A 9,747-nucleotide genomic window follows, 5' to 3' on the forward strand; every position below is an offset into this window, starting at 1 on the left:
CAAAGACTGCTGAGGGGAAGGAGAGGGGTGGAGAGATGGCTCCGCAGTTTTGAGTACTGGCTGCTCTTGCGGAGGGCCTTGCGTTGATTCTCCACCCACACGGTGTGCAGTTCATAGCCATTTGAAACTCCAGTTCCAGGTGATCTGATGGCCTCTTCCGATTTCTGCAAGCACCACATATGCATGCAAGACACCAACATACAAAACTCCCATACACATACATTTATTATTTTTTTTTTACAGGGAGGTGGATGGAGAGAACCAACTCCATAAATTTGCTCTCTGCCCTTCACATAACTCACTGTGACGTGTACATATACAAACACACAGTATGCATATACATAATAACAAATAAGATTTTTTTAAAAGAATAAGACAAAGTTGGGCAGTGGTGGCACACTGGGAGGCAGAGGCAGGCAGATCTCTGTGAGTTCAAGGTCAGCCTGGTCTACAAGAGCTAGTTCCAGCACAGGCTCCAAAGCTACAGCGAAACCCTTGAGAAAAAAAAAATAATAATAAGACAAATCAAAAGACTTCATGAGTCTTCAATCACATGTGAAACATGTCATAAAGATTGTGCTGCCCAGATGCAGAGATCCACAGCCAAGTACTGGGCCGAGCTCCAGGAGTCCAGTTGAAGAGAGGGAGGAGGGATTATGTGAGCAAGGAGGGTCAAGATCGTGAAGGGGAAAACCCACAGAGACAGCTGACCTTAGCTCGTGGAAGCTCACAGACTCTAGACTGACAGCTAGGGAGCCTACATGGGACTAACCCAGACCCTCTGTATGTGTGTGACAGTTGTATAGATTGGTCTGTGGGGCCCCTAGTAATGGGACCAGGACCTGTCCCTGATGCATGAGCTGGCTTTTTGGAACCTGTTCCTTATGGTGGGATACCTTGCTCAGCTCAGCCTTGATGCAGAGGGGAGGAGTTTGGCCCTGCCTCAACTTGATATGCGTTGTTTTGTTGACACCCGTGGAGGCCATACCCTTTCTGGAAGAAGATGGAGGAGAGGAGTGGATGGGGGACAGGGTAAAAAGGATGTAGGTTGGAGGGGAGGGAGTGGGAGGAGAGGAGGGAGGGGAAACTGTGGTTGGTATATAAACTAAAAAAAAAAATAATTAAAAAACAATAATAAAAAACAGATTGTACTTCCAGCTTGAGAACCAATAGGAGAAAGCGATTACTAACTTGTTGCTATGGCCAAATACCTGACTAGAAGCAACTTGAGGAAGGATTCATTTGACTCACACTTTAGGAGGAGATGCATATACTCCATCAAGAAGAAGGCATGGCTGCAGGTGCATGAGGTCGCTGGTCACATTGCACCTGCCATCAGAAAGACATTGGGCAGGAAGTGGGGCGAGGCTGTAAAACCCCAAAGCCTTTCCTCAGAGACCCACTCTTTCCAGCAGGGTTCCCTCCTCCTTAAGATCTCACAATCTCCAAGCCAGCACCACCTGCTGAGGACCAAGTGTTCAGACACGTGGGCTTACGGGGACCTTTCCCGTGCAAACCACAGTAGGAGCAATCCATGGGAAGAGAAAGGACTTTGCGTTTGGTCCTGGGAAGCTTACATTTGCTGTACTTGGAAACCATAGACCAGGAGGCAGTCGGAAGCCTGGGTTGGGTTGAGAATGAGAGGAGCACTTGGTGGTAAGGTGTGAAAGTGGCAAAAGAAGAAGCCACGTCCCAGAGGAGGAGGGGCTGAAACATGCTCTTGAAAAAAGCAACCATTCCTTTCTCCCCTGGGCCCCCAAGATAACTAAAGGTGCCATGGAAGCCTAGAGCCCCTGCCTTCATCTCATATTTGTCTCCTTTTACTTTGCCTAAAAAGACAGAGGTAAACCAATGCTCCTAATCTTTCCTCGAAGTAACCCGGGTTTCCCAGCACGGCAGAAGAGCAATGAGACAGGATAAAGATAACTGTCCACAAAGGCCAGGCTGCACCCTAGAGTGACTGCCTTGTAGTGACCTGTTTGATACCTTCAACCATAAGGAAGGGCCTCTCCAAAACACATCCCTAAAAGAAGATGGAGACAGTGACCAACTGATATGTAGATTGGATGTTCGATTATGCATACCCCTCACCCTTCTGCCTCAGTTCTTCAAAGCTCATGCCAGTACCCCAAAGATGCCCTTGGGGACCCTCGGCCCCTTCATGTATCCCTCTTCCTAATGTGATTACATTGAATAAATCTACTTTTCACCATTACTGTCCTCTTTAACTGAAAAGTTGGAGCATAGAACTATACCTATAAAACTCCACATACAGTCCCAGAGCATTGCGCTCTGTGGTTTAGATGGGAGCGCGTGGGTCAGCAGAGAGAGGAATAAACAGAGACTCCAGGACCTTTGAAACCAGAGAGGTTGATGACTTTGGAGGCTGACCTGCCAATGATCCAGTTTATAACACTTGGGCAAAAACACTTTTATCCCTTTCTAGAAGGGGTACAGAAGCAGGTAGAAAGCAAACCACACTTCCCCATCTCATCTTATCCCACCTGCCTTCTGCTTATCCTATCACAGCACGAGGGGCTCAAACCCAAGGCTGGGTCCTTCTGGGAGTTGTCTCCTTGACAGCCGCTGAAAATGAGGAAAGCACGGATCTTTTGGGATAGCACATGTGCATAAAACCTGGACAGATTTCCACAAATGGCTTGGGAAAGGAATACTGTATAGAGCGGAAGTTTGTGGAGACTTCTGAAGCCAGGCACTGAGATAAAGTGTAGGGTACTAGTTACTGCAAAAATGCCTGAGGAAGTGGGGCTCCAAAGAACGCTTGTGAGTTTAGAGCACAGAAGAAACCAGGAAGGCTGGCAGTGTTTTTTCCAATACATTGCATTAACATATATTAATTAGTAATTAATAATGAGTCTCACTGTGACATTTTTCATACGCTCGTGGACTGTGATTTGATCACATGCACTTCCCTTCCTGCTCCCACCTCTTTCTTCCCTCCTCCTGATGCTCTTCTTCCTCCCCAGATAATCCCCTCCACCACATCTTCCCAGTTTTATTTCAACCTGGATTCTACATGTGATATTTTTTTGCTTAACCTGATAACATCACAGTTTGTTGTGGTGGTGGCAGTGGCGGTTTGATTTAGTTTGGTTTATCTTTTGAGACAGGCTCTCATATAAGCCAGTCTGGCCTTAAACTCATGATCCTCCTGCCTCTACCTTCCAAGTACTAATATTACAGGTATGAGCTATCACACCCAGTGTCTCAAACTGTTTGCCACTGTAGAAAAGTCCTGAGTGGAGTTTGAACACAAGCAAGATTGAAGAAAAGGAAAATGTATGAATTTCTGTATTTCTTGGGTGAGGGGTGGGGGAGTATATTCCATGCCTTCTCACAGAAATTCTAAAAACATTTGCAAACTCTTTCTATTCATATTTGTTTGAATGAATTTATCTAAAAACAGTGAGTTATTAAAGAGTTTATCCCTTTGCCTCTTCAATGCAAAGCACAGATTGAACACATCTGCTAGTTACTTAGAGCAGTGTGTGCTTCAAGCAAAGGCAAACATCTGTTCTTCCAGCTCCCAGCAGGGGTAAGGGGAAGAAAAGCTTGGAAGGAGTGAACCCTCCTTCTGAGGAGGAGCTATTTTTCAGTTAAGAAGAAAGTCTGTATGTGTGCTTATGGAACAAAACACTAATCAATAACACTAAGATCCAAAGCAATGTACACGCACATGTGTTCATTCCCAAAAGAGGGCGAGCGAGTGGCAGAAGGCGTTTGCAAGAAGTCGAAGTCTTTGTCCTGAAGGCAGCACAGAATTTGAGTGACAGGAAAGGCAGACAAAGCCAGGGAACAGGAAGAGCCCAGAGGTCAAGAGCAAGAACAAAAAGCTGACAAGGGCAGAAAGAAGGCTGAGTCCTCTCTTCAAGAGCCTCCATGGCTGGAATAAAGACTTCAAGTTTGATTTGATGAATGCATAGAAGTTAAAGCGTGATGTTGGGTTTGTTTATTTACCATTGTGCATTTGATTCACTCAGACTTGTATTCGTTAATTTGAACATCGCTTTGTTAGCTCAGCAAATATTCATTACGTACCCAGGATCAGGCTGTCTATTAGAACTGGGGCAGCGGTTCCAACCAGGAACCTCTCCCTCTGTCTCTCTGTCCCTCTGTCTCTCTCTGTCTCATGTGTGTGTGTGTGTGTGTGTGTGCACATGTGTGTCTATGTGTGCGTGTGTGAGAGAGAAGCAGCAGCAGTAGTATAACTATCTACCCCCAATACATGTCTGAGGACATTTTTCTAAATTTTAACACTGGAGGCTTATACTGGTTTTCTTTTTTTTTTTTAGTTTTTTATTATTTTATTATTATTTTATTTTATTTGTGGAGCAGCAAATTGGTTCAACTCATAAAAGTTCTTGCTGTCAAGCTTGATAACCTGTTCAAGCCCTGGGACTCACATCGTAGAATGAGAGAACTGACCCATGTGATAATATCTCTAAAAGAAATCTTCTGCCCTAAAAAGTCAATATCCCAACTGTTGTAAAGCCTTGGGACAGAGAGTAGAAATGTCTGAAATGAAGTCCTTGTCCTCTGTGGGACACCATGTGGAGCTGAGATTGCAAACCAATTCTGCCAGCCCATGTGGTTCCACACTGAAACAGGCTGTGGCTGCTGTGTAGGACAGAGAATGGCTTTGTTTAGGATGAGACAGTTTTCTAGATGTCACGTTGGGAGGAGTTCTTCAAAGATGAGTCAACTTCGCTGCCAGGAAAGGTGGGTGGAAGGACCATGCTCAAAACCGTGGTAGATTTGGGAGTCAGCAGACAGCTTGACACAACTGGAGGGGAATATTGGCTACATGACAGGATACAGAAGTGAAAATGGTGGGAGAGAGTGCTGAGAAGTCACACTGGGACTCTACCCAGGAAGGTGGCACAGGCCCTGGCAACCCCTATTCGCAGTCTCACTCATAAGAAAGCTCGTGTCTGGGGCCAGGGAACATAACTCGGTGGGCAGAGTCCAGGGTTTGATTGCCAGCGCTGTACCAACTGGCCATGGTGGCACATGCACTTGGTCATCAACGTCCAGGAGGTAAAAGCAGAAGGATCAGAAGGTCAAGGTTAGTTGTTGCGGGAGCTCCTTCCGCTCCTTCAGCCAATAGCTGCTGAGATACCAGCCCATTGGGGCGTGGTCTCTCTCTCTTTAAAAAAGCTGCCACCGCTCTCCACAGGCTCTCTGGCTTCCAGTTCCTCTTCCGGTGACTAGGCTCCCTTCCTAATTTCGCAGAGGGCTATTGTCTGGGACGGTGATCTGTAAGTTTTTCCCCCTTAAATAAATAACCATTCCATTAATCGTAATTCCAAACTGGGATGGGATTGTTTGTGACTTTTGCCTTCAGTTAGCCACACAGGGGGCCAGGCTGGGCTGTGTGAAACCCTGTCTTTAAAAAGGTAAGAAGGCTTGAATAAGTGTCTCCAAAGGTCCATGTGTTGATGCTTCAATCTCCTGCAGTCAGAAAGGCTGGGACCTTTAAGAGATGAAACCTAGTTGGAAGATGTTAGGTCACTGGGGCGCGCCCAAAATCTCTCTTTCCTGACCGCCCTGACAGCAGTTTGCTCTTCCTCTTGTTTCTGCCATGATATTCGGCTTAACCAAAGGGTCAGAGCAACGGGGCCAGCAACCGGGGATTGAAAACTGAAGCCATGAGCCCGAATAAGCTTTTCTTTTCAAGTTGATTCACCTTTGGCATTTGTTACAGCAATGGAAAACTGACCAGCCGAGTCCCAAATAGTCGTGAAATGGGATCATGAAGTAGCTGGGTCCCGTGGGATTCTATCCTTGGCACTCTTGCGCAGATATCTGACTTTTTATCCTAGACGGAGATTGTGTGTGTGTCCTCCAAGGGTTTAGGAAAGGCAATAGCAAAATGATCTGGAACTGAGCGTTTGCCCTAGGGATGGGAGCTGTCAGGCAATCGTCTGGCATTTAAAAGTTCATTTCCATATTCCTTCATATGAAGAAAATGGCAGGAAAAAAATGCTGCATGGCCTATTAGTAACAATTTATCCATCTTGTCCCTAAATGGCTAGAGCACGCTGCCTTTCCCTGCTCTTTACATCAGCCTTCCGTTATTAAAGCTGTCTGTTTTCAGTGCTAAATCCTTAGGGGATTCGCCCCACGAATTTAACACGACTGAAGAAACTTGCCTGGGGGTAGAACCTGGCTGCAAATGATCTGAGATCGGATTCTCAATAAAGAGACCAAAATGAATCATAGTGTTCGAGAGGTTTCAAATGTGTCGCAGTCCCCCTTCCCCCGCAGTGTCATGATTATACATCATGGAAATGGGACAGCTTTAGAACACAATTACATGCCACAAATGTCCTTTTGTGTTCCATACTGGAAAGGGCTTGCGGCTGCAGGCCGGAAGAAAGTGCTTGGGAGAGAGTTGGGGGGAGAGCAGACTTCTAAGAAGGCATTGTGGGCGCAGGAGGAGAGGTCCAGCAGCCGTAAGGACTGGAGTTTGGATCCCAGCACTCATGTAACAAGTCAGGCATCCCTGGAAATGTCTGTCACCCCAACTCCCAGAGTCGAGTTGGAGAAAGGAGGAGGATTACTGGTGCCAGCTTCCGGCTTAGCAGAGACAAAAGTCTCATGTTCAGGAAGGGCCTTTATGTCAAAAGAATAGACGGGCAGGGATGGAAGAGGACACCGGATGCCCACCCTGGCCTCTGCTTTTGCACACTTTCACATGCATGCTTACTTTCACGCAGACGTATACACACACGTAATAAATAAATATTTTTTTAGAGGATGGTGGTGGAAGAGAAATAGCTGGGCAGTTAAGAGTGTGTACGGCTTTTGTAGAGGGCCACCCGTAACTCCAGCTTTAAACAATTTGGCACCCTCCTGATCTCTCCTGGAGCCTGCATTAATGCGCGCACGCACACACACACTTTAAAATAAAACATTAAAAAATGGCATTGCAAGCTGAGGATGGTAGTACATACCCATACCCAGCACTCCAGGGGAAGAATAGAAAGTGATCTTCAAGTTCAATGGCAGTTTGAATTACTTAGTGCATTCTAAGGCAGCCAGGGACACACAGTAAGACTCTGTCTCCCAAAATAAAACCAACGAACCAACCAAAGTAACTTACAGACAATGCTCAGCAGAGGTAAGCAGCAGAGAGGATACCCCTAGAGTTAGGAAATTTGTGTGTGTGTGTTTCACTGTGTGTATATCTGTATGTGTCTCTGTGTGTGTATTTCTGTGTCTGTATCTCTCTGTATTTCTGTGTCTCTGTGTATCTTGCTGTGTCTGTATGTGTCTATGTGTGTGTGTGTCTCTCTCTCTCTGTGGTGTGTCTGTCTGTGTCTGTGTGAACACATGCATGTGTTTGGATACCTTAGCACAGGTGATCTCATGCAGTAGAGGCCCGAAGCGGGCTTCAGATGCTCTCCACTTTGTTCTTAAGGTAGAATCCACCCCTGAACCTGGAGCTTGCCAACTGGGCTACACTGGGTAGACATATAGTCGGTGATCCTCCTGTCTCTGCCTCCCTATCGCTGAGATTACAGATGTGTGCTACCACATCTGACATTTCAGTGGGACTGGATTAAAGACCTCTTACTTGCATAGAAAGCTCTTTACCACCTGAGCCTTCTCTCCAAACCCTCCAGCAATGCTTCAGGAACAGCACAACAGGGCACCCATTTAGCCTTCACAATGTGCCACCAATCTCCCTCAGTCTTTAGTTAAGTTCTAGCCAAACAAAATAGTTTATGCAAATGATCTGATTATCCCAGGAAGAGAGGGCATTAAAGCAGCCTCACAGATCTTCCCAGCCAGCCTCTCCTTGGTTTACCCTCTCTCTGCAAGGGAACTGGAGGCCTACACCTACTCTGCTGCCCATGGGGATGGTGAGCCTCAGGGCCATCACAGCCACTAGACCTTTGGCTCCTAGTCTATTCGTTTTATGGCTGGAAATGCTCAGGGGACTGAAGAGATGATTTCATGGATAAATGCTTGTTGCTTCTGCAAGGACCACGATTCGGTTTCCAAAACCCATATGGGGCGGTTTGTAACTGCCTGTAACTGCAGCTTCAAGGGATCCAACTTCCCCTTCTCCATAAGCATCCACACACGTGCAGCACCTGTGTATGCACACGCATGCACACAAACACACACAGTAAATAAATACAATTAAAAATTTAAAAAGATAAATTTCTACCTGTGAACCATGGAATCCATGCACAGGGAAACCCAACTACTGCACTGAAATCTAAAACAATTTTTTCTTCCTTCATACCACTTTTCTGTTTGGAAGTTTATTTTCCCACTGAGAAATAGCTGTGCTACCCTAACCTTGTTGCTTCTGGTACTTAATTTCTGATTCTGTAACAAAATATCTCAGATGAAGAAATTTATAAAGAACTGAAATTTATCTGGTTCCAACGTTTGGAGACCAGCGTCCCAGCATGCAGTACCAGTATCAGCTTAATCTACTCAACACAACTGTGGTGAGGGATCTCACAGAAAGCCAGATCTCTCTTCTTACAATGCCCCTTTTGTCATCATGGGGGGACGCACCCTTATAACCTCATCTGATGCCAGTGACCTTCTGAAGTCTGCATCTCCAAACACCACTCCCAGATGAATCCAGACAGCAACACAGGAAGTTCTCAGCAACACATCCAGCCCATAATAGTTACCTACAGAGGTCAAGTTTGAGGGCTCTGGAGTTGCTCAATTGCAGTAATAAAAGGGAGGAGTTTGACTCTGTCCTCAACTTTACTCCATCCTCTTTTACTGCCCTTGGGCTTGACCATCAGCTGCTCAAGCGAGAAGGAAAAGAAATCCTGCTGGAGTGCAAACCTCTAGGGTGTCAGAGCAGCTCTTTACCTTGAGTAGTTTGAGCAGAAAGGCAAAGACACCTGTTTCCTAAAGAAAACCAAAGCCTCTTCTTGCCTTGGGGCCATGAGGTGTCAGCCCCAGGGACAGCCCCTGCTGCAGGTGTCTCTCGTACCTGCAGGCCTCCCATTGCTAACTCTGCCATCTGTAAAAACATCTGCTCTGCTTCAGGCCCCTTAAGCATTCTTGCCTTCTTGTTTAGTTCTTGCAAGGAGTCTGAGTCTTAACTTATTTCCTTCCTGATTAGATCTAGTAATTAGGTTGCTCGTTAGCCTGGAGATGTCTGTTAGAATCCATCTCCCGCGAAAGCAGAAGCAGGATCTATGGGGGGGGGGGGTAAAGGGGGACTAGCAAGGGAGGACAGGGACATGGAGAAAGGAGGAGGTATAATAACATATGTGTATGACAATGTCATAACAAAAGCCATTACTCAACATGCTAACCTTTAAAAACAGAGCTAAAATCAACAGAACTTGAGAAAAGACCAGTATACCACATGCAATGAGCACTTACATGTTTAAGGGGAGGCAAGGGCGAGGCTGTGGCTCAGCGGGGACTAGTCTGTGTGCTTAGGATGCAACCTTAGCATGCACCTGTAACCCCAGCACTCAGGAAGTGGAGACTGGAGGGTCAGAAGTTCAAGGCAGTCCTCAGCTACACAGTGAATTTGAAACCATCCTGCTCTACACAATACCCTTTCTCAAAACAAACAAACAAACAAACAGAAAAGAGAATTAAGGCAGTGCTTGCGGATTACATTTGCAGCCTAGGAGGATAACCCAGATTACTCTATAAAGAAAACCCTGAAATTAAAAAGATTAATATGAACATCAGAGAGACTTACTCTCTTATTTTTTTTCTTCAAAA

The sequence above is a fragment of the Chionomys nivalis genome, chromosome 13 (genome assembly GCF_950005125.1).
Source record: "Chionomys nivalis chromosome 13, mChiNiv1.1, whole genome shotgun sequence".
NCBI classification, from domain to species: domain Eukaryota; kingdom Metazoa; phylum Chordata; class Mammalia; order Rodentia; family Cricetidae; genus Chionomys; species Chionomys nivalis.